The 25,584-nt window shown below is 55.2% G+C and overlaps 1 protein-coding gene across 3 annotated transcripts in view; it reads left to right on the plus strand.

Annotated features, from left to right (window-relative positions):
• The first annotated feature begins 14,532 nt into the window (after positions 1–14,532).
• NAV1 (neuron navigator 1) overlaps positions 14,533–25,584 on the plus strand; it is a 249,249-nt gene continuing 238,197 nt past the window's right edge. The window contains exon 1 of one of the 3 annotated variants that reach the window (XM_019546382.1): positions 14,533–14,810. The gene's annotated coding sequence lies outside the window, so the exon portion shown is untranslated. The remainder of the gene's footprint in view (positions 14,811–25,584) is intronic. The other 2 variants (XM_019546384.1, XM_019546385.1) reach the window with 2 other exon arrangements.

The following is a 25,584-nucleotide window of genomic DNA, read 5'->3' on the forward strand; positions in this document are numbered from 1 at the left end:
CGGCTCGGGGATGCAGCCGCCCCCCGCTCCTAGCCTGGCAGGTGGCGGTGCCAGGCGGGTTGGAGAGGTTTCCTAGCGCGCACCTGCGGTCCCGCTCCGGCCGTTCGTGCTAATTCGCTCTTATGCGATGACCCTTTTTTTAGACCAGAAGTTCGTCCTGGGCGAGGTAAATTCACCTTGATGCGGTGGGTGTGGGGGGAGCCCGCAGGCAGCTGCTTTGTGCGGGGCGTTGTGACATGCACCAGAATAGAGGCTGCGGACGTGTGGCCTGGTCGCGGACTGGGGTGGACTTGGCTGTTTCCACAGTTCCTAGGGTCGGAAGGGACCTGAACATCAAGTCTGACCCGCAGCCGTGGGCAGGATCGTAACACCCAAGGCAGATGTCCATCCAACCTCCTCTTGAAGACCCCCAAGGTAGGGGAGAGCGCCGCCTCCCCTGGGAGCCCGTTCCACAGCCTGGTGGCCCTAACTGTGAAGTCATGTCTCCTGATCTCAAGCCTGAACCTGCTCTCAATCAGTTTGTGGCCGTTACTCTGTTTTGTGTGTGTCGCACACAATGCGGATATTGTAACAGGTTCAGGGGACCAGCAGGCCTGTGTACGGGTGCTGTTTTTGTAACAGGAAAGGTTTTTCCTTTTGTGGTGTGATACTAGTAGTGTAGAGACATATATTTTTACAAAAAAAAAAATCTGCTCCCCGCTTGTTGTCTGCGACGTGTTTTTCTGTAGTTGCCAGGCCCGTTATGGCTTCTAAGCGTCTCATAGCTTATCTCCTACCCCTCTCTGCTGTTGGCGAGTACCAAAATTGTCTTGTGAAGGTAGTAGAAATGGGTCAGTACAATTGAGGTCTTAGAACGTATCCCTATTTGTTACGTTGTAAAGTGGGTCCCTTTTCTGCAAATTCAAGTTATGCATCATTTTCCAGGGATGCATGTACAGCATAAAGTGAGGGAAACCTGTATCCATGTCCAAGAAGGCAGTTTTCCTGAACCACTCCCCAGGAGAACTGCTCTTCTGGCGTGGTTCGATACCAGCTGAGGTGCAGCAGCTTTAAGGACTTAAAGTCTCCTCTCTTGCTTGCTCCAAGGGCCGTATGGCTGAGGGCAAGAAAAACTCAGGGGCATCCAAACCTCTGGGCTTGGGCCTGTATGTAGGATGCCTGCCAAAGGATTTGGAAACAGCTGAAGCCCCAGGTGTGGTGGAGGATGTTTGCTGGTAGTAGGGCCACTTAAGGCTCTGGACTCTTGGATTTGCAATTTAGTTTTGGCTAACGTGGCCTCAGATACAAATTAAAAAAAACAAAACCAAAAAAAGTCTGGTACTTGTGTAAAGAACACAGTCTCAGAGCCGTAATCTGCCAGGACCCAAGAAGCCCCAGAGGAGAATATTTTTTCAATTCCTAGCACCTGGTAAACTTCCACTTTAAGGATTAAATCAATCTCAGTCCATCGAAGTGATGTAAGAGACTGGGGCAGTGCACATATGGCTCAAGGTGGTAACTGTAGTGTCAGACTCATGCTGTATCTTTACTATTGCTGCCCTAGGACTGGGGTTTTCAACCTTTTTGGGTCAGTGTACCCCTGGCAGCCGGACACTGGGGGAGAAGAGGATGGTGTGCAGCCAGATGCGGCTGCAGCCACCGGTGTGAGCTTCCCCTGCCCCCACATCCGGCCAGGTAGGCAGTGCCTGTCCAGCAGTGCAGGATCATGCGTGGTGGCGCTCCATCCCTGCTCGCCCGCACATACCCCTAGGGCCTTCTCAAATACCCCCAGGGGTACATGTACCCCCAGTTGACACCCTCTGTCCTCAGACTAAGACTGCTGAGCTAAAGGTGCTTTTCCAATGTTTTGTTAGGATGCATGTAACAGGGTGCCTGTCCCTTTAAGAGGGGTTGGCCAGCCCTGCTGAGTGGCAGCAGCTGTGAGAAGGCTGCTAAGTGGCCCCCTGGGAGTTATAAACCTTTGAAAGCAGAGCTGCAAGCAGCAACTGTGGGGGAACAGCTGTGAACTGAAGGGGGGTGGCCGCTGTGAGAAAGCCAGAGTTACAGGGGACCCCTTTCATTGTCCAGGACAGGATGACAAGTTTTTTTGTTTGCTTGTTTTGTTGGTTTAAGAACTCCTTTTATTGCTGTGGGTTGGCTGAGGAGTTGCTTAGGGAGCAAAAGCCTGCCTGAAGAAGTCTCGGGCAAGGCGATCTGCTTGCAGTACACTAAGCAGGGGTTGGACTAGGTGACCTCTGCAGGGCCCTGCCAGCCCTACTTCTCTGTAAGACTCCCAAGTGAGAACTGTGTGATGGCAACTTCAGAGAACCTTTGTCCCTGCATATGATGTGCAGGTCATCCATGTACATGAGGACTTTCTCTTCTTCCCGGGGATCTTCATGCCACTGATTGGGGGTCCTGTCTGAGTCGTTGTGCTAGTGGTTCCATTACACAAATAAGCAGGATGGGGGACAGTGGGCAGCCCTGCCTGATGCTCAACTCTACTGCAATCAGGGCTGTCGGGGACCTGTTCACCAGGACACTGCTGCCCATGTTGGTGTACAGCGCCTTTATTCAGGTAACAAAGGTTTCGAGGTTCCCATCTTTTCTAGAGTCTCAAGTAGGAAGTGATGGAGAAGGCCTACGACCGGGGTATCCCAAGTCAAGGTTCGGCATAGCGACGTTCTGCCCCTCTCCCGCTGGTACTGTAGTGCGTCACGCAGCTGCATCAGGGACCAGGGAACTGTTGCCCTGGCACTGTGCACACCTGGTCCTCATGGATCGCTGCACCTAAAGCAGACTTAAAATGCTTGGCCAAGACTTCAGCCATTAGTTTATAATCAAAGTTCAGGAATATAACTGAGTGCCAGTTTCTCAAGTCCTGTCTCTCTCCCTTCTTGTACAGAAGGGTTATGAGGCCTTCCTCCATCCCCGCTCCCAGGTGGCCCTCCCATAATCGCTCCCTGTATACCTCCAGCAAGTCTAGGCCAGCCTGGTCCCAGAAAGCAACATAGGCTCTGTGGGCAAGCCTTACTGTTCTGGAAGCTGCAGAGCATCACATTCATGTCCAGCATCCCCTCCTCCACCAGTCTGTCCCTTGTCCTCCCCTGGTGACAGCTGCCAGGCAGTGTGGGAATGAATCTTCCACAACGACCTGCAGAAGAAAACAGTTCCATGGAACAGACCGAGTTGGACTGTGTCATCTTGGGCAACTCAATGCCATGACCTTCCTTCCAACAGACAGGCCAGCAGCAGGACAGAAAGAGCAATGGGAAAGTGTCCAGCCCTTTCCAGGACCCCAGCACTCCACCAGCTTCAGTTATCAACTGGGAGTCAGATGCTCCCTCATACTCCTCTCTGTTCGTGCCTGCCATTAGAATCAGTATTTGTGCCTTAATAGGATTCTTCCCAGTGGATTAATGTCCCAACATGAGCCTGATGGGAAGTCATCTGTCCTTGTACCTCTCTCCCAGCTGCTCTGAGCTTGGTTCCCATCTCACTTCCCCAGCAGTTGAAGGCACTTGACCAGAGAGGTTAATAAGGCATGGAAAGAAGCTCATCTGCAAGCAGTGGCAACAAAGCTAGTGGCTAGCCCTGCTCCAGCTGAGCCCCCTGACCCAGGGAGACGTTTACCCTTTGTGTGAATCATCCCACTAGCTCTTGCCACACCTGCAGCACTCTGCTAGCCCAGTCCTCTGGGGCCCCTCAATCCTAGATGAGCGCTCCCCCAGCCTTTATCCCTGGGTCCCATCTGCTCTGAGGCTGCCCCTGTCTCCTGACCTGAGCCCCCTGGGTATTCCATTCCTGAACAGTCTGGTCTGCTCAACTGGTGCTGACTTGTCTAGAGGTTGTGTGACAAAGGCTAGTGGCAGTAGCAGAACTGCTCATCTAATACAACAGCGACCAACCATATGTACACTATAGTGCCATTGTACTGGACAGACATCCAGTCTCATTAAAGCCTGGCGTGGAGGCAATGGTAGAAGCAGTCTCTGCGGCCTCTCTTCTTTGCCCCATGCCATAGCACAGTGAAAGGGAACACACAACAGCTGGGGAGGGGTATAGACACATGCCAAGAAAACCTCGCTCCTCCCCATTTTGCCCAGCTGTCTCCCTGAAGGTGCAGTGAGGTGAGGGGGAGTCTGGGACTCTTGGGGGCTGAGCCTTGAGCCCAGGCAGCACTAAGCACATTCATGCTCCAAGCTCTGTAGCAGCTAATGGCACTAGGAAAGCTGCACTTTTTGCCACTGAAATGAAACATCTCTTCCAAGTGGATCAAGGGCTCTGCTACTATCAACAACCAGCCGAAGGCATGTGGAGACACCTTGAAGTCCTCAGCTAGTCACTGTGGTCCCATCAGGGTGCACGTCATGCTGTGGCAACCCAGCCACTGAGTGGTGCCACACAGAGCCCAGGTGTGCGTGAAGTCTGGCTGCTGGGCAGTGGTGCCTGTTGTCTGCACCCAGAACTTCTGTAGTCATAGCCTGAGCACCCCCTGAATCCCTCTGTGCGCAGCTCTCACGGTCTGTCCTGTGCTGCTTGGACTTCAGTCCCCCGTGCCCCTCTGGGGCGGGTTCTTTCCCACTGTCTCTCACCCTCTCTGTTCCCAGGAGCGCTCGGAGTGAGGCTGGGCAGGAAAAGGAGGCTCAGTCTCTGGTGCAAGGCTGGTTTCTCAGCGGGTGATTACACCAGGGGGCCAGGTGAGAGATCCCGCTTCCAGCTGAAAGGAGTATTCACCCCGTGCCCCACCTCCCCAGGTTTGTCAGGAGATTCCCAGAGCACAGGCCCTGCTCCTTCAAGCCATCCCCAGGCAGCTGGGCCCCAGCAGCTTTCAGCCCAGCCCTGCAAGCCATCCCCAGGCAGCCCTGCATAAACCCTTCACCAGGTTTTCCAGTACAGCTCTCTCCATTCCCAGATTTCCACTGCAAAGGGGATGCTGCAGCCAGAAGGTGTCAGTGTAGCACCACATCTTGCTCCTAGCACCTGCTTGCTTTCTAGAGCCGTAGAGAGAGATAAAGGGAGCAGCTTCTTGGAAGGAGCTGGTAGAGGGCCTAGGACTTACCATGAGCTAATGGCATGGAGTCCTACATTAGGCTCATAGGAAACTTACCTTCCTACTTGGAAACCCCTGTTCCCCCACTTCACGTTGATGCACTGACCCTACATGGCTCTCACCTGGTTCATAATTATCAACCTTATGTTCACTCCAGCTACAGAAAGGGAGTGGGTTTGGTGGTCAGAACACAGGCTGGGCATATAAGCTCCTGAGTTCTGCGCCAAGCATTGGTACTGACCATCTGTGGGACTGAGAGTTTGTCCTTTCTATCTCTACTTCTGTTTCTCTATCTGTAAAATGAGAGTAGTGATTCCTCTTGAGCAACTAGGGCTTAGAAGGTCAGAACCACAGATGCCCACAAAGCATTTGGAGCTCCTGGGGGAGAAGCACGGGCAGCTCCTGTTACGCAGAGAGCACTGGTGGGGCTGAAGACACGTCTGCTCCACTTCAGGTTTCTTGCCCATTTTTTTGTCTGAGAAACCCACATTAGGTCTAAGCAAAGAGAAATGGAGCTCTTTGGAACTTCACAACAGATACGAACCCCTCGCAGCAACATCACCAGAACCAGCCCAGTTGCCGGCTCCAGCACTTGAGGAAGGAAGGCGACCAGCAAAGAAGAGGCATAGAGTGATTGTTGTGGGAGACTCTCTCCTGAGAGGGACAGAGGGTGCGATCTGCTGCCCCGATCCCCTAGCCCATGAGGTCTTCTGCCTCCCGGGGGCCCGTATCTGGGATGTAGCTGAGAGGTTCCCGAAACATATCCAGCCCTCTGACCACTACCCCACGCTCTACATCCATGTGGGCACAAATTACATGGCTCAGAGCAATCCCAGCCAGGTCATGGGTGACTACAGGGCTCTGGGGGCTGGCCTTAGAGGGTTGGGGGCACAGCTGGTTTTCTCCTCGATCCTCCCAGTTACGGGCCATGGGCACAGGAGGAAGAGATGTTTTGAAGAGGTAAACAGAAGACTGAGGTGTTGGTGCCACCGTGAAGGTTTCGACTTCTTCAATCATAGTCTGCACCTCAGGGAGACAGGCAGCAGTCTGCTGGGGAGAGACAGCCTCCACCTTACCCCAATGGGAAAGAAGCTCTTTTCAACTCAATTGGGTGACCTACTCAACAGAGCTTTAAACTAACATTACCAGGGGACAGGCCAACAGCCATTGAAACAAGCCCAAGAAGAGACACTCCACCTTTGACTGGACCACCATCATTGGCGACGTGTAGGGGGTACATGCAGGTGCACGGGCACCCCATGAGCTTGGTGGTGCACCCCCTGCAAAAAGTGCCAAGGACACTGTCTGTGACACCTGCAGACCATCACCGCTTGCCCCCCCAACACCACCGGCAGCATTTGCAGGCAGTCCCCAGTTGCTGCTGGCTGCCGCCGACACTGTCAGTGGCATCTGTAGGTGGTTGCTGAGTGCCAGGCAGCAGTCACCACCACCGACTCCGCTGTGGCCACCTGCGAGAGCTACCCACTTGCCACTGCCATACCCCTGCTGCCGACACCACCATTGTTGCCTGCAGGCGGTCACCATGCCCCCCCAGCCTCCGGGGACACGTGGTGTTCATGACCACAGGTATAGATGGCTGTACCTTGTACAGGAGGGATTGTGCTGGGAGGAAGGGTGGGTGCATCTCTTTGTACCAAGGAGCAGTATACTTCCCTACTAGCTGACATTGGCACCCAAGGAGGGCAACTGCAAACCCTCTGGGTTAGAATACAGGGAGAACGTGGTGAAGGGGATATTACTGGGAATCGAGCAATAAAAAGTCCTTCTTCAGATACGTAGGAAGTTGCAAGAAAAGTAAGGGCAACATTGGGCCCCTGCTGAATCAAATGGGGCAGGAAACCAACACCCAGGAAAATGCTAATCTCAATGATTACTTTGCATCTGTTTTTCACCAGCCCAAGGGGTCACCCTGCCTGACAGGACACAAGACTGCAAGGGTATGGGTGACAATATGCCAGCATTTGGCAAAGACCTTATGAGGGCACAACTTTTTCTTTTCTTTCTTTCTTTTTTTTCTTTTTCTTTCATTAGGTCTGGAAGGGACCTTGGAAGATCATCGAGTCCAGCCCCTGCCCAAGGGGCAGGAAATCAGCTGGGGTCATAGGATCGCATCCAAATTTATCTTGAAGGTATTCAATGTAGGTGCTTGAACCACCTCTGATGGCAGGCTATTCCAGACCTTGGGGGCTCAGACAGTAAAGAAATTCTTCCTTATGTCCAGTCTGAAATGGTCTTGCAGTAGTTTATGACCGTTCGACCTCGTCATCCCTTGGGGCGCTCTGGTGAACAAACGTTCCCCCAGATACTGGTGGTCACCCCTGATAAACTTACAGGTGGCCATCAGATTACCCCGAGCCTGCGCTTTTCCAGGCTGAAGAGTCCCAGGGCTCTCAGCCTGTCATCATAAGGTCTGTTTTCCTGACCTCTGATCATGCATGTGGCTCTTCTCCGGACTCGCTCAAGCTTCTCCACATCCTTCTTGAATTGTGGAGCCCAAAACTGGATGCAGTACTCCAGCTGCAGCCTCACCAAAGCCGAGTACAAGGGGAGAATGACATCCTGGGATTTGCTTGAGAAGCACCTGTGGATGCAAGCCAGCATTTTGCTTGCTTTACTAGCTGCAGCATCACATTGAAGGCTCATGTTCATTTTGTGGTCAATCATGACCCCCAAGTCCTTTTCATACATAGCGCTAACCAGAGTAGCACTGCTGAGCCTATAAGGATGCTGCAGGTTTTTCCTCCCAAGGTGGAGAACCTTGCATTTTTCAGTGTTAAACACCATCAGGTTCTCAAATGTCCACATCATTAATGAAGATGTTGAACAATACAGGTCCAAGGACAGAGCCTTGGGGGACCCCACTGGTCACAGGGCACCACGATGATTGACTTCCGTCAACCACCACCTCTGGGTCTGACCATGGAGCCAATTCCCCAGCCAGTGCATCATGGTGGACCCAAGGCCACAGTTAGCCAGTTTTGCTAAAAAGTGATCATGGGATACCAGATCGAAGGCTTTTTTGAAGTCAAGGTATACAACTTCAATCTCCTCTCTCTTGTCCAGGTGATAGGTCACCTGGTTGTAGAAGGAAATGAGATTGGTCAAGCACGACCTACCCGCATGACCTACCCTCCGTCAACTATGACCTACGCTGACGCCAAACTATGGGGAACCATAGTTACATTGGAGGATAGGCTCGCAAAGTGGGCAGATATAAACCTGATGACCTTCAACATAAAGAAATGCAAGGTGCTCCACCTCAGGAGAAAACACCCACATCATACATATAGGCTTGGCAGTGTTTCACTCACTAGCACTACGTCCAAAAGAGACTTGGGGGTCATGATTGACCACAAGATGAATATGAACCACCAATGCAATGCCGCAGCTGGCAAAGCAAATAAAACCCTGGCTTGCATCTACCGATGCATCTCAAACAAGACCCAAGATGTCATTCTCCCACTTTATTCGGCCTTGGTGAGGCCGCAGCTGGAGTACTGCATCCAGTTCTGGGCTCTTTAAAAAGAATGCAGAGAAGCTTGAGAGAGTCCGGAGGAGAGCCATGCACACACAGGATCAGAGGGCAAGAGAGCAGGCCTTATGAGGAGAGACTGAGAGGCACGGGACTCTTCAGCTTGGAAAAGCATAGGCTCAGGGGTGACTTGGTGGCAGCCTGTAAGTATATAAGGGTTGTATACCAGGATATGGGAGAGCATTTGTTCACCAGGACTCCCCTAGGGAAAACATCTTAGACTGGACATAAGGAAGAATTTCTTTACTATCTGAGACTCCAGAGTCTGGAATAGAGCCCCCCCACACACACATGCACACCCAGCAGTGGTGCAAGCACCTACTCTGGACACGTTCAAAATGCGTTTGGATGATTATCTTGCTGGGGCCATCTGACCCCAGCTGACTTCCTGCCTCTGGCAGGGGGGCTGGACCAGATGATCTCACGAGGTCCCTTCCAGTCCTAATGTATATGAAATCTTAAAAAAAAACCAAACAAACAAACAAACAAAAAAAGTACCTGCCACTCCCCTGTTTCTACACACACTGATGAGCCCTTCCACTGAGCTCTACTGGGCATTTTCTGCTCTGGATAGATTAAGGAAACTGCTCCCTCTGCCCAGCTCCCAGGAGCAAAGGGCAAATCCTACTGAGGTGGAAGTACCAAACCTCCCCTGGGCCGGACCTGACTCAGCAGTAGATAACTCAGACTCATTGACAGTGCCCACTCCATCAGAGGAGCCCTCTTTCCAGCTCTTCGGCCACTGGCCATGCCCACACAAGGTGCTAGGGCAGGAGGCTGGCCCAGGTGTCTCAGCTCAGTGCACAGGAAGCCTCCATCCGTTTGCTAAAATCCACATTTGCAGTGGGTCTGGATTTTTCATGCGAAATAGGGTGTTGTTCTCTTTGCTGTTTACCAGGGTTTCCCACAATATTTTCCTAACCTTTTTATTAAAATTGTTTACCAGATTTTTCATGTTTTCACCTAAAAATGAGGTCTCAGAAAATGGACAATAAAAAAGGATTTGGTAAAAATTCAATAAAATTATACCGTGGAACAAACAAAGGGGGCTGTTTCCACCCCAAAATACAGGAGCTCCTGAAAGGTTTTGAGACTGCTTGTGAAATGCTTCTCTTTGCTTTTGACTAGCTTGACCCCGTGGTGTGGTGTGGTGTGGTGTGGTCCCAGGGGGCACTCTGGGCTGGAGGGGAAGCAGTCAATACCCAGCTCAGACAGCCGTTCTATGCAGCCTGAGGTCCAGATCATGGATAGGCCTGGTGCTCCCCTCCAAGCCAGTTCTGCTGAGCACAAAGCAGCCCCTGCCCCACTCATAACATATATGCTTGTTTGATCTAATTTCAAATGAAGTTAGAGGTTGGGCAACTCCTTGGCATAGCCTTTTCTAGCGAATAGGAACTTAGGAAAGTAGTGCTGGAAGACGCTTCACTAAGTCATCAAGTCCAGCCCCCTGCTCAAGACAGGATCACCCCTGACTAAATCATCCCAGCCAAGAACCTAACTCACTTTTGAAAATTTCCAATTTTTAACAATTTTTCTAGGTAGCGCGTTTTAGTGCTTGACCACACTCACAGTCAGAAAGTTCCTTCTAATTTCCAAATTAAATTTCCTGTGCTGCAGCTTGAGGCCATTGCTCTTGATCCTGTCCTCTATGGGCATTGAGAAAAGCCCATTTCTATCCCCTCTATGCTGGTCATTCACGTATTTGAAGATTATTATCAAATCCACCCTCAGTCTCATCTTTTCCAGGCTAAATGGGCAAAAACAGCAGGTAAATCCTGGATTTCAGTCTGCAGTTGTGCCCCAGGACTTCCCAGGTAATTGGGTGTCCTTAAATTTGTGCCCTGGGCTAAGCAGATTTGTAACTATCTCAGCACTGGCCCTGCCATGGTCGTGCTCATTGGAGCAGACATGCGATTAGCCTCAGGTCTCCATGCGAGTGGCTTTCCCAGCATTCATTTCACACAACAACCACATATTGGCCAGTGCCAACAGGGAACCATATGGATGCCTGGTGCTCTTACACAAAAGGGCCCTTGTGTTCTCAGTGTGGAGGGTGAAAGGGCAGCTCCGGGACCTGTATGAGTGTGAATAGCCTTCCTCCCAGAGCACCACCACATGTGTCAGCCTTCCGGAAGGAAATGGCCTTCTTAAAGCAGCACTGAGCTTTTTGTTCTCCTTTTAACCACATGCTTTGCAAGGACCAAGAGAATCTGGGGATGTTTTCCATTATGAGAAAGGCAGGAGACCCTCAGGCCAGGGGTCCTGCAGGGGCTACAAAGGTCAATAGATACATCATCAGCTGTGTGGCTTCCCCTAGGCGCACAGTGGACAGCACCCCAACAATGTGGTTTCTATGCTGGGCATCCCTTTCCCACTGCCACGCACTGCTGTGATTTGGAGTCCAGCCAGGGCAGGCAAAAACTCTCTCTTTCAGCACTGTCAAGTGCCCAGTGAGATCAGCTCCACAGGGTGGAGGGTCCTACTAGGGTGGAGGGTCTCATTCCTGCCTAGTGGTAGGGGGGGAAGGGTATGGGAATGACTGACCCTAGGTCTGGCCCTCTTTGGATAGGGGCAGGTTGCAGCACTGACCTCTAACCCCTTGGAAGCCTTGGGAGAGAGAGAAGATGCATAAGGTCACACAGGAGGTCACACTGGCCTTGGCTCCCAGGATTCCTCATTCCTGTCACCTCACTCACATGGGGACGAGTGGTACCAAGGAGGGGTTTCAGGGGGGAGAGCACCCTGGGGAAGGTGTCATGTAGCAGGTCCCCTAGCCAGGGAAGGCAGAACAGTTTTGTGCATCTCAGTTTGTCAATCCTGTTGCTGCCAGAGCGGGAACAAACTCAGATCCATCCTGATATCTACCCTGCACCAACTGGAGCCACAAATCCTCCCTGAAAGCAGGAGGGAGGAAACTTGTGCTCGGATCCCCTCAGATTAGCTGCCTGGCCAAGAGCAGGGCTTTGTTTTAGCTAGAGGACCCCGGGGAGATACGAGACAGGGGCTAATGGCCAAAAGCAAGCGTTGGGTACTGTCAGACTCCCTGCTAGAGCTGTCTGGCCCTGGCCTGCACCTCAGCACAAAGGAGCGCTTGCTCGGGCCTCGTACTCTTTCCATGACTCACCATCACTGCGTGACTCAGCAAGACAAGGCCCCAGCACTCAGCCTCCGCTCAGCCCAGCTGATTGCAACAGGGACACAGCAGCCCACAGTCACATGGCTACGTATGCGTGGATGCATATGGCAGTGGGCATGGGCTGGACCAAAATGAAGAGACCTTCAGTCCATTCTGGTCCTGGAGACAGCCAGTTCCCCTCCACGGAGACTCCCAAGAGCTACTGCAGCACCCAGCTGGGCTCACAGGGGCTGAGTATTCCCCCAGGGCTGGGTGCTGGGAGTGTGTACCACCCTCCTCCCCCAAGGATCCCTGTGCAGCAAGGTCAGCTCCTTCCTCTGCAGTGCAGTGCTGTGACTGCCAGGCCACAGGGTTGTATCCTGAGGTGAGGCTGAGACCAGAGCACGGGCTACCTTGAGCAGGCAGCACGTACCACAGGAAGCAGCATGGCTTGGGCCTCAGCAGCTGTAGGGCCGGTGGCTGGGTGGCTCTCTCCTAGCAACAAGCCTGGGATCTCACACATGGCAAATCCTCCTGCCAGCTGCCCCAGGGCACTTGACAGTGGTGGGTCTGGCATCTGACACTGGACTGGCACTGATCCCTTCCAGGTGGGAACAGCAGCAGGGATGGTACAGGAGAGCTGTGCAGGCTGGACCAGGGGCGCACCTGTCTGCAGGCTGACCTGTGATGAGTTGAAGTTCGGTGGAAGGGCAGCCCTGCAATCCCTGGTGCTTCAGGGCAGTCTGTGCTCACACTCCCTCACTAGCACCAGAGAGGAGCCAATGGTCCTAGGAAGGAGCCAAAGAGCAGCCCCCCTTGGTGGGGTTGGGAGCAGGGAATGGGATGGTCTCTGCCTGCTTGGAGGGAAGAGGAGGAAGATAAGGGTGGAGAAGAGGAGTCCTACAGCCTCCCTCACAGCACTGCCTCAATTCAGGCTCTCCTGTGCATGGGGGACAGGGAGCTGTGCAAAACTAGCAAGTGATCATGTAACTTAATAATCCCTGGTGCAGAGGCAGGAGGGCCTGAATTCTGGGATTTCCTCATCACTGAGCGCCTGGCCTGGCTTCCTTGGCCTTCACTCGCACGTTCCTGTGGTAACTCACACCACACTTTAGGGCTTCTGTGGGCTGAGCTGTGCATCCCGTGAAGGGTCAGCAACACAGTGAGATGCTGTCTGTGATATGCAAGAGCAACAGCTGGGGGGTGGCTACGTAAGCCCTCTCCCCGAGCCGCTGGGGGCACTCCTGGGGCTAGATCGTAACAGAAACTAGGTTTTTCTAGTTTTCCACTTTTCACCAGACTCCAGAGGCCTGTGCCTATTGGTGCCAGGAACACTCCTGGGGAGCTTGGGATGGATCAGCCACAGGGTCCACCACAATTACGATATCCCAGACAGGCACAAAGAGATGTCAGCGCATTGCACGTAAGGCCCCATTGTGCTTGGCCCACAGGCCCTGGCAGGAGGCGCGTGGCCGTCACTGGCAGGTTTCCGTGTTGCAGAGCACGGTGTTTCGTGGCCCGTTCAGCTGTGGGGCTCAGCCTGGTGTGTTTTCCCCCCTTGGAGCTGGGTTGTCAGGAGCTGTGCCTTTAAGACCAGGGTGTGGGCCTGGGGAGCGTGCTGGGGAGCGCAGCAGAGCAGAGTGCGCTGCAGGCGCTGCCTGTGCCAGCTGGGCGGAGGGCAGGCCTGGAGTTAATAAACAGCTTTCCAGAAAGCAGGCTGTGTTCCTGAAGGTGTCACGTTCGTGCTGGCAGGGACTGGCTGCTCTGAGCTTTGCAGCCGCTGCTTTGCAGGCACCAGTTCGAAGGTAGCCCCATTTACCAGGGATTCACAGAGCAAATCCTTGGACGGAGCCACATGAGACGAGTTTGCCATGTCTCAGTTGTATCTCCTACCTCATCGGGTTTTGCCCTAGACTGCCTGCTTGTCAGGGCAGCCACTATCTCGTCCTGTAGGTTGGCCAGTGCCTGGCGCAGCGGCACCCCTGCCCAGGTTGGGGCTGCTTGCGAGAGAGCACAGAGGGGGCCAAAGCCCAGCTGGGCAGGGTTGGCAACACTGTGTGTTTTGCACATGCTTTGGTGACGTGTAGGGGAGAAGGAGCAAATTTCAGAAAGCCCTTCCAAACCGGTTGCCTCCTTCAAATCTCCTGCGGCCTTGGGGTCCCACCCGTGAGTCAGCAGCCCACGGGGAAGGGACTTAACCAAGGGCACTGAGTAAATCAGTGACAGCAGCAGGAAGCTCTCCCTGCCGTCCTACCTCTTGGCCGCGCTGCCTCCCCCACCCCACCACTGCCAGAGCCCCGCTCCGAGCGCTAGGTCACGCTCCCCGGGACGGAAATGTAGCCCAGCAGGTCACAGCTCCTCTAGCCCCTGGCTCAGTTAAAGAGGCCACACGCCCTGCCCTGAAAGACAATTGGCGGGGTAGCCGTTAACCAAAGGAAGCCAGCAGCCAAGGAGAAATTTCCTGCCTGCTCCAGGCAGACCCTGGAGCACGGGCTCAGCAGAGACAGCTCTCTCCGGAGTCAGGACTGGCAAGGAAAGAGTTAGCAGAAAGCTGTGCAGTGAGAGAGTCTGGCAAAGAGCAGGAGGCCTCCACCCACGTGGGGGGTAAGCTGGCACTGCGAGAGCCCCAGAAACCCTCTGTGGGCGTGGGAGACTGTGCCTGCGTGTGCGTGTGCACGGCAGCCGGCATGCGGCGTGTGTCCGCCAGTGTGTCCGCGAGACAGTGAGCGTGCGTGTGTGTGTGTGTGTGCGCGCGTGTGTGTGTGGCGTCACAACAGCTTCCTTGGCACCCTCCCCTCCGCCAGCAGCATAAAGAGCTGGCGTGTGCCTGAGGGGCGCGGCCCACGTGATCCCCCCTCCCTGCCGGCGGTCCCGGGGGACAGGCACTTTGTTCAGGATGCTGCCTTTCCCATTGTGAAGTGGAAGCCGGCGGTCGCCGCCGTCACCAGCCGGAGCGGGAGGCTGCGAGCAGCAGCGCGGGCTTCCTCCCGCGGCCTCTGGCTCCGGGGCGGGGAGCGCGCCCGGAACTTTCGGCGGGCGCCGCAGGCCGCGCCGGGATGAGCCGTGCTCTCGGGCTGCGCGAGGATGAGGTGGTGACGGGGTGTCGCACGGTGAGTCCCCCGGCGCTGGCTGCCGTTAAAGCCAGGGGCTGTGTGTCTCGGTTTCCCGGCTCACGGCTCAGCTAAGCTGGCGGGGGGATCTTGCTGGGCTGTTGACAGAGCCGGGGGAAGCCGGCCGTCTGGCCAGATGCCCAGAGGCAGCGGGAAAGAGAGGTGCATGCACGATGCCTCCCTGTCAGGCTTGATCTGGGCTACTCCACCCTGCCTGAGAGGCAAGGTATGGCCAGGTAATGTGTCACAGAGGGGGCCGGCTGCTGCTGTAAATCCTGAGGGCCAGTCGGCCACCCAAACCAGCTCTGTCTGCGCCCTGGTGTGCAGCTGACCCTAGCATAGCCAGCCTGCCCCCCCAGACAGCCCAGTGCCCCAGGGCAGAGCGGGACTTGCTTGCCTTTGGCACCAGCATGGGTGCCCACCCAGCTGTCCTCTCCCAGCCCTGGCCAGGTACCTGTCGACCACCTTCCCTAGGAGGGCCAAGGGCACGCAACCTTGTCTGTGGCTTGTGCTGTGTCCGTGGCGCGGGGATCGGCAGCCATCGAGGAGGCATGAGACAGGAACTGGGCAGCGAGAAACTTCCTCAGCTCCCAGCGCAGTGCCATGGGGCCCTCTCCCTCTCTCTCGCTCTCATGGTGCTGAGGCCCATTGCACCTACGTGACAGCCCAGCCTGCTGTGGGTTTCCCCTCGTTGCATGTTTCCGGTGGGCTGTATTGTTGGAGCCTCGTGGCAGGATGTGGAGAAAGCCCGTACAGGCAGTGCTGTACCAGGAACTCGGCTGGGCACCACAGCACCAGGGCAGGGGCCTCTTCACCCCGTGGGGCCCAAGGGCTGAAATCAACAGCCGTGTTCCCAGGCCCCAGAACCTGCTTCAGAGCAGAGCAGAGCAGGGCTGGGCTGGGCTGGCACTGATCCACCTGGCAGGCAGCGCGGCACACAGGAGGCTGGACTCCTGGGGCCTGTCTTTTTCCCTGTGACCTTGGTTTCATCACTTAAGCTCAAACATTCAGTTATTTGGTCACCAGTGCCATGTGAGAGCCCACGGGGAAGCAGAGCCCATGTGTGTGTGCAGCCTCTGCCCAGAGAACTTTCCAAATGAGCAAGACAGAGCGAGAGAAGGAAGTGAAGAGCAAAGAGGCACTGACCCTCCCCTCTCCCACCAGCTCCCTCCAGAACAGACTCGGCTCTCCCAGCATGGAGCCCACGCCCCAGCTCCCCGGTCCGTGCCGCCTCCCGTAAGAGCTCAGCTACTCAAAAACAGAGGTGCCTTAAATTAGTGGCCACTTCTGAGAATATTTGCTCGTGCCTGCCTGTGCCTCACTGTCCCCTCTGCCCCACAGAGAGGCTGGGGGTAGGAAGGGGCTGGGTGCTCATTTGGGGTTACCAAGTGTACTGAAATCATGGGTGGCAAGCATGGTTGCTGCCTGAGAGCCATCCCAGGGCATCAGCTCTGCTCAGCCCCCAGCAGTGCCCTTTGCTGCCTATGCAGACACTTGACCAGTCCCACTTCTGCCCCATTTGGCTCATCACATAGCTCCAAATGTTACTGGCTAGGACACTGCCCTCTGTCTGGTACAGTCTGTTCCTCCCTCTCCCTGCGCTCATCCAGGCAGCTACAGCTAATGCTTATGGCAAGGAAGAGAAGGAGCGGGAGGGGAAAGCTGCTTTTAACACCGCTTAGCAGCTGGAAACAAAGGGAGCTTCTGACACCCCATGGACCCCTTTCAGGACCTGCTGCTGCTCTGGCTTTGGGCTTCTCCCTTCAGGTTTGCTGGTACTTGGACCAGTGGTCTTTGGAATAGAGACTGCAGGGAAGAAGGCAGCCTTTTTGAAGGCAGGAGAAGCCCCAGGCTCCTCCTGAGCATGGTGGGAGGGAAAAGAAGGAGACCATGACTGAGCCCTGGGCCAGAGAAGCGATCTGTTGTGGCTTGTGTGACTGCACAGAGCAGCACCTTGTTGAGCTGAACAGAGGACAGGTCAAGCGGGGGAGCATTTGAGTTTTCAGAATTGTGTTGGTTTGGCCTTTTCAAATGGTCGAACTGTTGCTGGGCAGAGCAAACGCAGAGACAACCTGCCACCTGGAACTGAAAAATGACAGGTATAGAAATGGCCCATTTCAGCCCAAGGGAACTTCCTCCTGCTTGGTTCTGTTTCTCCCTTGAATCCCAGTGTAAGTGACTGGTTGCTGTGGGTTTGATGAAGCCACGTGTCTGAGAGATGCTGCAGACAGGCAAGGGCCTTAAGCTGCCCAGATGAGCACTGTCTGATGCCCTTCCTGCAAACAGCATGGTCATGTAGAAAGTAAAGCCCCGTTGGGCCCCAGGGGCTCTGCAGGGCAGCCAGCTGCCTGACCCATGTACGGCTGCATCCCATGGTGTGGGTCTGCCCAGTACCACCCAGGGCAGAGCTGGGACTTGGGGCCAGGTCTCCTGAGTGCCTCCCACTCCTGGGTAGAGTGCTGGGAGGATGGCAGGATGGAGTAAAGGCCACTCAAGGGCTCTGCACACACCAGTGCTTGTGTCCTGGCTTGCCTGTATTAGTGCCCCATGGTACAGCTGGACATGGAGGCTAAAGATCCTTCCCCCCACCCCCCTCTGCAGGGAATCCCAGGTGCTCTGTGTGTCACCCTGATGATGATGTCAGATGATGATGTCATCTGACTCAGCAGCCTAAGCTCCTGGGGGCAGTGGGAATGGCCATCTCAGGTTTCAGTGCTGGGCTGAGCTGAGTCATTTACGGGAACACCAGGCTGAGTAACTTATCCTGCTGCCTTTGCACCGAGTGGGATGAGAGTGGAGCTGACCGCAGAGCCCTCTGAGTGGCTAAGGAGCTGCTCAGCCCTCCCTTGCTCCCACTATAGGCCTGAGCAATTTGCAGAGACCAGCATCCCTGGCTGAGGCCTCCTGTCCAGGGTCTCGCTAGCCTTCACCCCACACTATGCTTCAGTTTCCCATTCTGTCCATGGAGAAAATGCTAGGAGATCTAGGATGGGGTGCACTGCGCTTCTCTGGCTGGGGACCAGCTTTCTGTGGCTCAGAAAATCTAGCTACTACCTATGGATCATGACTGTCCTGACGTGGGTGGAGTCAGCTGTAGTGTTGGTGACAAAGTACCTGAATATGCAAGCTGCCTAGCTGAGGCAGGGGCCTGTCAGGTGGCTGGGGAAGTGCAGATAGGGCTGCCCGTGTGACAGTGAGCTTGGCAGTAGGACAGCTGCAGTATGCCGTTTTCTACCGGCTGAGTCTCTCCCTCTCCCTTTGCCTCAGTTTCCCTGTCTGTTAAATGGGGACAGTAGGGATAGTCTTTGGGGCTGAGCAAGGCTTTATTAGGGTGAAATCCTTAGTGCTGGTGAGGAGTTACAGGTCCCCAGGGAAGGCTCAAGTGTCCTTGCTAGAGAGATGGGAGCTAGCAAGGGAGGGTCTCTGCAGGAGACATGAGGGAGTGGGGGCAGGCAGCTAGCACAAAGTCACAGCCAAGGAAAGACCAGCCGAAGGGGTAACTTATAAGCAACAAAGTGCCCCAGATTTCCCTCAGCCAAGGCGAAAGCAACTAGCAGCTTGATGTCTGGCTGGGCACAGCTGGGTGAATGTCTAAGGGCATGGCGCCAGCTGGGGCAAGTATCACAGCTCCTCCTGGCAAGATCTGAGACCCTCAAAGCCCCCAGGCTTGATGGAAAGAGCTTTGGGCTGACCAGGCTACTCAGCAGCTGCCACTGCCCTCCTGCAGTGCTGCTCGGGACCTGTGGCCCATGTCAGATATGTCAGATATGTCTTGCTATACCGGGGGACCCACAGAAAGGTGTTGGACAGTGTGTCACGGAGAAGGAAAGCCGGGCGCATGGCCAATGCTTAGGCCTGGCAGTGATGAGAACAGGTCCTGTTCCCGGCACAGACCCAGCCTCACCAGGTCACCTACAGACAACCCCTCCATCTCCTGTGTGTGTGAAAGGGTCAGGAGTTACGCTGTTGCCTGTGCACCATGTGGCCAGCACTGTCTTAGAATACAATGGGCCATATGCTGGTGCCACATGTACCATCTGGGCCAGCGGTGTCTCTGGGCCAGCCTGGCCTTTATTCTGATGTGTGGCACTTAGTAAACTGTACTAGCTAGTGGGTCCAACCACAACACAGGCACAGCCGGCCCAGGTCAGACCCGGGGCCCCTCTAGCTCAGTATGGGGCCTGGCTGCAACAGTACCCACATCAGATGCTTCAGAGAAGGGTGCAACTCTCAGCCCAGAGGGAGTTTTTTCCAACCTCCATGCCTTGAAGTAAGGGGTTCTCACCTGTGGCAAACCCTGCTCTCATTACCTGTGTGAGTGGCCGGTTCCCCTGTGATATTCACACGGGTCCTGGCCTGAGTGGTATTTGGTGGCAAGGAGTCCCCAGGCCAATTCTGTGTGGCTTAAAATCCTTTTTTGTTACTGAAGTTGGGCAGCATATGTGCCCGCATGGGGCATCTCAGTGGTTGATCCAGGCAGTCCCTGCCCAGGGGTGACCAGCCCAGCAGGATGGGCAGTGATGGGGACATGACTGGGGCCAGGGTGAGGACAGACAGAGGTAGGTCACCAGTCACTTGCAATGCCACCTCTGTGCCCAGTCACTTGCAGTGCCACCTCTGTGCCTGGGAGGCTCCAAAACTGTGAAGAGATGGCTAGGAGACACAGCCTGAAAGTGTGAGGGGCCAGTTTCTTCACAGCAACTACAAAGGCCAGGCCAAGCACAGCTTACAGCTACAGGAGGGCTAGGGAAAGTGCTTGTACAGTCCTCTTGGAGACTGATTATAGGACACAAATGCACCAGCCCACAAAGCGTGAGCTCTGACATTGGCCTGTAAGGCAGACCCACTGGGACTAGCCATGCCCCAAAGGGGCAGACAGGCTCCTGTGCAGCAGGCAGTGTGAGCTGGCCTGTGTGGGGGGTCGTGGCTGGCCTTAAGTATCCTGTGGACTTTGGGGACAGCTGATAATACTGATGCTTGCATGGTTTGGGCCGTGCCAGCTGCTCCAACTCCTGCTGGTGGCTTGCCCTTGAGCCTGGGACATCTCTGTACTGTAAGCAGTGCAGGGCATTTTGAGGCTTCCCACAGCGCCAGGGGCCACAGGGCCATGTTCATCCTTGGAGCCAGGAACCCCAGTGCTGTGTTACCTTGGCCGAATCCCTAGCAGCTCTGCAGGGAAGAACTTTGTAGCTGTATGTTCAGGGAAAAAGAAGCACCATGCCTGCCATGCAGCTTGGTGGGAGCTGGTACAGCAGTGAACACACCAGGCTAAATACTAAGCCCCCCACCTTGGGATTTCAAGGGATAGGTTGCTTGCTTGTTGCTGGCTGGGTGCGGGGGGAGTCCTGGCTGGCCCCAGCCTGCCCCTTCAAGGATGACCCAGTCAGGAGAGCATGTGATCATCCTTCCCCTGCAAGCCACATGCCTTACAAGACCACTGAGGTGAACAGTTCCCAGGCCCCGGGCTGGCAGTACCCAGCAAGCTCCTCCAGACACTGAACCCAAATGGACAGATGTTGGCAGAGCAAGCAAAGAATCATATTGCACTGAAAGAAGAGCTGCCTTCCAAGGTCTGTCTGCCTCATTAAGCCACTCAGCCTGGCCCTGGAGGCTCCATCATAGGAAGCCTCCAGCCTTTTGCAAACTGCTTTCAGGGCAGGGTGTCAGGGAGTGTGGGGCAGAGGAAGGGGGGAGTCAGGATCAGAGCAGGACATAGAGAATAGAGACAGGGGGGGGACAGGAGGCAGATGGCACATGGAAAGACCTAAGGAGGAATTAGGGCCTGAAAATTGATCCATCCCCATGTCCCACACATCCCTACACACACAAGCATGACCCAGGGGTGAAAACACTCCAGCTGCTGCCCAGGTGTTGGACAGCTTCCTCTCACTGATGCTGTGAGCGCAGGCAGCAGATCTGGCTTGGACAGACATCACAGATTTGTACCCCTGGGCACCTACCTTACCTTGTCCAGCATGCTGTGAGGGAGCTGCGCTGCAAGGCAGGGCAGGGTTGTCCCAACTGGGCCGGGAAATGCCAGCCATCCACAACAAAAGCAGCTTTAAACTGAGCCAGCAAGTCCTGCCTGGGTGTGTCAGAGCAGGCTGCACACTGAGTGACCGGTTAAAAATAACCTGCAGATACACAGGGTTTTTCCTGCTCAGAAGCCCATGTTGCAGCCCAGGGGACAGGAAAAAGGTGTTTCCGGCCACAGTTGGGAGCTGTGAGTGTCAGGCCAGATGGAGCTGTAAAGGGAGAAATAGGGAGCAACTGCTAGAGGACATGAGGCCCCCTCCTGCTTGGGGACCCAGCTGTGTGGAAGGCTAGGTAAGAGCAGGACCAGCAGCATGTGAGAGCACCTCAGGTCAGACAAGCCCTGTCCAGCTGCAAGCTCTCACTGGTGACAGCCAGTGCTAAAATCTCTCAGGGCTGCTTCTAGGCCTGAGACCACATTGTGACCACTGGGGTGCGCTCCGTCCCCGCTCTCCCTGCTGCGGGAAGCACACCGTGTCTGGAACTTGAGCTGTGATGTGAGGTCTTTCTGGGCCAAGAGCCGCAGCCAGTGCTGCAGAGATGGACAGCACAGGCTTGCCCCTTCTCCCCCATGGACCAACCCAGTGCTATGCTGCTTGTGGCTGACCAGGGTGCCAGGGTATTAAATCCAGACACCCACAAGTCCGGTGTACACCAGTTCCACTCCCACTGAAGCCAGTGGCAGAGAGCTAGAACATAAATGCGAATGTATCCCGTGTTAGTGGTAGGGTGTCAGGGCTCCCCCCTGAACTGCTCAGTGTAAATAGGAGTGTAACCCTGTATCCCAGATTTGGGGAAGGGTAGGGGTGCTGAGAGCACCGGCTGGGGATACCCATCCCAGGAACCAACAGGAGCTGCTGTTTTTGGCATCCAGGCACTCTGAACTCTCAGTGCCACGCTCAGGTGCTCCCTGCAGCCGCTGGCAATGGGACAGCAGCAAGTTCTCAGTCCAGCCCTTCTCCAGGACTTTGAGTTGGAGACTCTCCCAGGGTCTTGCTCTTCCTGGTTTTAAGCACCCTGAGGCTGGGCTCCCAGCCCTTCTCTCAGGGAGGCCATCCCTAGGCCTAGTACAGCTCCACGCTTAGGAGGCGAGAGCAGAGCACAATGGAGTCACCCGTTCTGGGAACGCTCTGGGGCAGGGGTGCAGCTTGGGACTTACTGTCTCTCTGCAGCCAAGAGGCCTGGCATTCATTTCACTGGGGTGCACATTAGGTATGGCCAGAGGAGTCTCCTGGTGCCCAGGCAGGGTGCTCAGGGCCAGGGTGCTGGGAAGTGCTGCCTGACGCTGAAAAGGGATCTGCAGGTGACACGCCTGAGGCCTGACGTGTCTCCCTTTGTGGGTCAATGCAGTGGTCCCTGGGCCCTTACAGCAGCAGGACATTGGCAGTGCCCTCATCCCCCTGTTTTCCTGGGGCAAGTTAGGGTGTTTGTGATATTCTGGACATTGTGCCTGGCAGCTGTGCGAGGGCTCTTCCTGATGTTTTTACAACAGGTTTGATAACCTCTTGTCTAGGACACTTTGGATAGGGATGATCTGGCTCGAGCAGGGGGCTGGGCTAGAAGTGACCTCTCCAGGTCCCTGCCAGCAGATTTTTCTGTTCTCTGATTCATGCAGCTCTGAATCTCCCATCCCCCCGGCAGGAGGCAGCCGGTCGCACAGCACCAACGGGGGCGTTGGAGGGAACAAGTCCAGCAGAGCTGCCTGTGCAATGGCAGCTCCCACGCTCTATTTGTATTCATTAGGGAATGATATTAAAGAGGGTGGGCTCCGCACCAGCCAAGCCTTTGTTTGCATTTCCCAGCAGTTCCCCCTTCAGTCAGCAGAAGGAGCTGGTGCTTCACTGAAAGCCAAGGCTAGCCCTTCCCCTCTCCTCTACCCACCCTGCCCTGGTGACAGTGCAGCCTGCAGTGCCCTGGGGCCAGAGCTCTGTCTGGGCCAGCGATGGAGCCGGCTGCAGGACAGTGTCCTCTGCATCCCTTGCACAGTGTAGTGAAGGGTTCGGAGCCAGGCTGAAGCTGCCAGCCCTTCTGTGGAGGTGCAAGGGGCAGCCCTGGCCAAGACAGCAGAGTGAGCACGTCCTGTCTGCTCCTGGATGCGCTCCCCAGAGCCAGGCATATATTGTGGGTCAGCCCAGCTGGACGAGAGAACAGCAGAGTAGTGAACTGGTTTAATTTGTAACCTGTTCCCCCAGCTAGTTACTCCTGCATTATTTGGAGCCCGTCACTGTGGTGTCAGGACACAGGCACTGGTAGCACAGCTGGGAACAAATACCACCCCCAGGATGCAGGGCTTGCAGCTCCCCCGGACATGTAGGAGCTGTTTTTGTGAGGCCCCGTCCTCCCAGGATTTGTCTCCAGCTTCCATGTCCTGCCCTCCATCCTGGCAGGTCCTGGATGCAGGCCCAGTGCCCTTGCAGCCTTGACTGCTAGCCACACGCAGGCGGAAATGTAGCCAGCGGGCAGGACACAGGCAGGAATTCCAGGTTCCAGGAATCCTGCGGGAGCCCCCAGGCCTGGGTGCAGTGACAGCTCCTTTGCCTTGGACAGGCTGGAAAGTCCCCAGGCATGGTCCTTTGCAAGGAAGATTTGGGGCTTCTCAGCTTCCAGATAAAGGCCTGGCATTGATGCCACTGGCACCTGTGTGCACCTTGCTGGTAATGTTAAGGCAGCAGGGTTAGGGCGGAGCAGCCAGGAAGAATTTAAACTACAGTGGAAAGGAGGGGATGGTGGGTGGGAGCAGGGGCCAGGGCTAAATATGTGACTGAAGCCTGTGCCCATCCATATTTTGTTCAAGCCAGTGTGCCTTACTCCAAGATAGACCCTGCTGGATGTTGGGAGAGGAGATTCGACTTTCCAGGTATGGATGGTCCAGCTGAGGCTCTAGGCAGAGCAGAGTGAGCGGCTGTCATTGCTAGATGTGACACCCCCCACGCAGCTCACTGCTCCCACGACTCTCCGTGCACCCAATGCTCTGACCCGTTTCCCTTGGTGAGCCCATCATGAGCTGGAAGCCCTCCTAGCTGGCTGGGCAAGGCATTTATGGAGACACCTTCCCACCCACCCCTGAGAGGTCAGGCTGCAAAGGGACCCAGCTGGGAGTGGCTGTCAGGGTACACTGATGCCAGGGCTTCTTGGCAGAAGGGAAGTAGTCCTGGCTTTGCTTTCTGCCTCTAGGGGCCTGTGCTCTTTCTGTGTCAGCAGGAACCAGCACCTGCCCCGGACTCAGTAACTGTAAGCCATAGCTAACGAAGTCTGCAGACTCCATGCACCTGAGCAGGCTTCCTACCTCCTGTCCTGACAAAGGAAAGGCAGCAGGATAAGTGACAGCATCTGGCCTTTTGTGTTGGGAAGCCTGTGAGATCCCCCTCATCAAGGCCACTAGGGAGTCCCCGTGGCTTGATTAGGATCTGTTATCAGGTGACAGCTGGGAAAGCATTGTCCCACCCTCCCAGCCCTTCCCTTTCCTGCTAGGGGCAGGTGGAAAAGCAATCAGTGGTGGGAAAGTGGTCCCCAGGGAAGGGGGTGTTTGGGTTCTGGGGGCCCTGTTTATTCACAGGCTTGATCAAATAGTTAAGAGAGCAGGTTATTTTCAGTGTAAGTGGAAACCCCAGGGTGCCATTCACAAATAGCTCAGCCCTGTGCTGGAGGCTTCCCAGGGCATGGCTGGGCCTCACCTCCCCACTTAGCACATGCAGGCTAGTCTAGACTATGAGCCTGGAGGGGGCTGGCCAGCCTGGTCTAATTAACACCTTCTGGCCCTGCCAAAAGAAGTCCCTTGTGCTAACTCTGGGGCAAGGTGCAGACATATGCACCCTGGATCAAACATCTCTGGAGCATCTAGATTTGCACTGAGAATGCATTCGCTGGCTTGAGCTAACCCGCTTTGCCTCCCTGGCTCTGGATGTTTGTGGGATGCAGCGGAGTGGTTGAGGCATGTGTGTGTGATGTAGGGCAAGTCCCTTAAAGTAACAACACATCCCCACAGGGCTCAGGGATGCTCCTGAAAGATGAAAGGTGGAGGGGGAACCTGCCTTGTCATCAGGCTCAGGCTGGGAATCCTTGAGTTGTCGTTGACTTCAAGGGGAGCTGCGTGTGAGTAGAGGCAGGGGGAGCTTGCCAAGCCGTGCCCAGTAGCTGACAGCCCACGTGCCGCTCAGTGTCTTTATTTGCCAATCCTCCTCAGCTCAAGCTGTTCTGAGTGCACATACTGTAAATACGCGTCTCCGCCGACTCATTATGCAAATAAGTATCAGGGCTACAGCTTAGAGAGGCGAGTTATGGGGAACAGAAGGGCAAAACAAGCTAGGGAGAGCGACAGGTAAGGTGGGCAACACCGTGTATGCCAGAAGGGGGCCTGCAATACCTTGGCACAGCCTGAATGCAGATGAGAAGTGAGCTACTGGCAGGCAGACAGGCACATGAGTGGGACACGCAGGCCCAGTGCTGGCTTGTCTGCTGGTGCTGCGAGGGTCCACATTAGAAGTAATTTGCTAATTGTACCTCTCCTTTGGGAGAGCAGCCAGGCCACTGATTTTAGCTGGAGCTGTTGCCCAGGACATGCAGCCTGCCCTGCCACAGATACCAAATGGCTCCCTGTGCTTTCCAGGGGGCAACATATCTGACCGTTCCCCTTTGCTTCTTCTGGAGCTGGGCCCCTCAGCTGTGGGCGGCAGGGCAGGCTCCCTGCCTGTTCGGCACTATCTGGACTCGGTCAGCGCCAGCATTCTTGACCTGGATTGTT

This window comes from Crocodylus porosus, unplaced genomic scaffold (genome assembly GCF_001723895.1).
Source record: "Crocodylus porosus isolate Cpor-Errol unplaced genomic scaffold, CroPor_comp1, whole genome shotgun sequence".
NCBI lineage: Eukaryota > Metazoa > Chordata > Crocodylia > Crocodylidae > Crocodylus > Crocodylus porosus.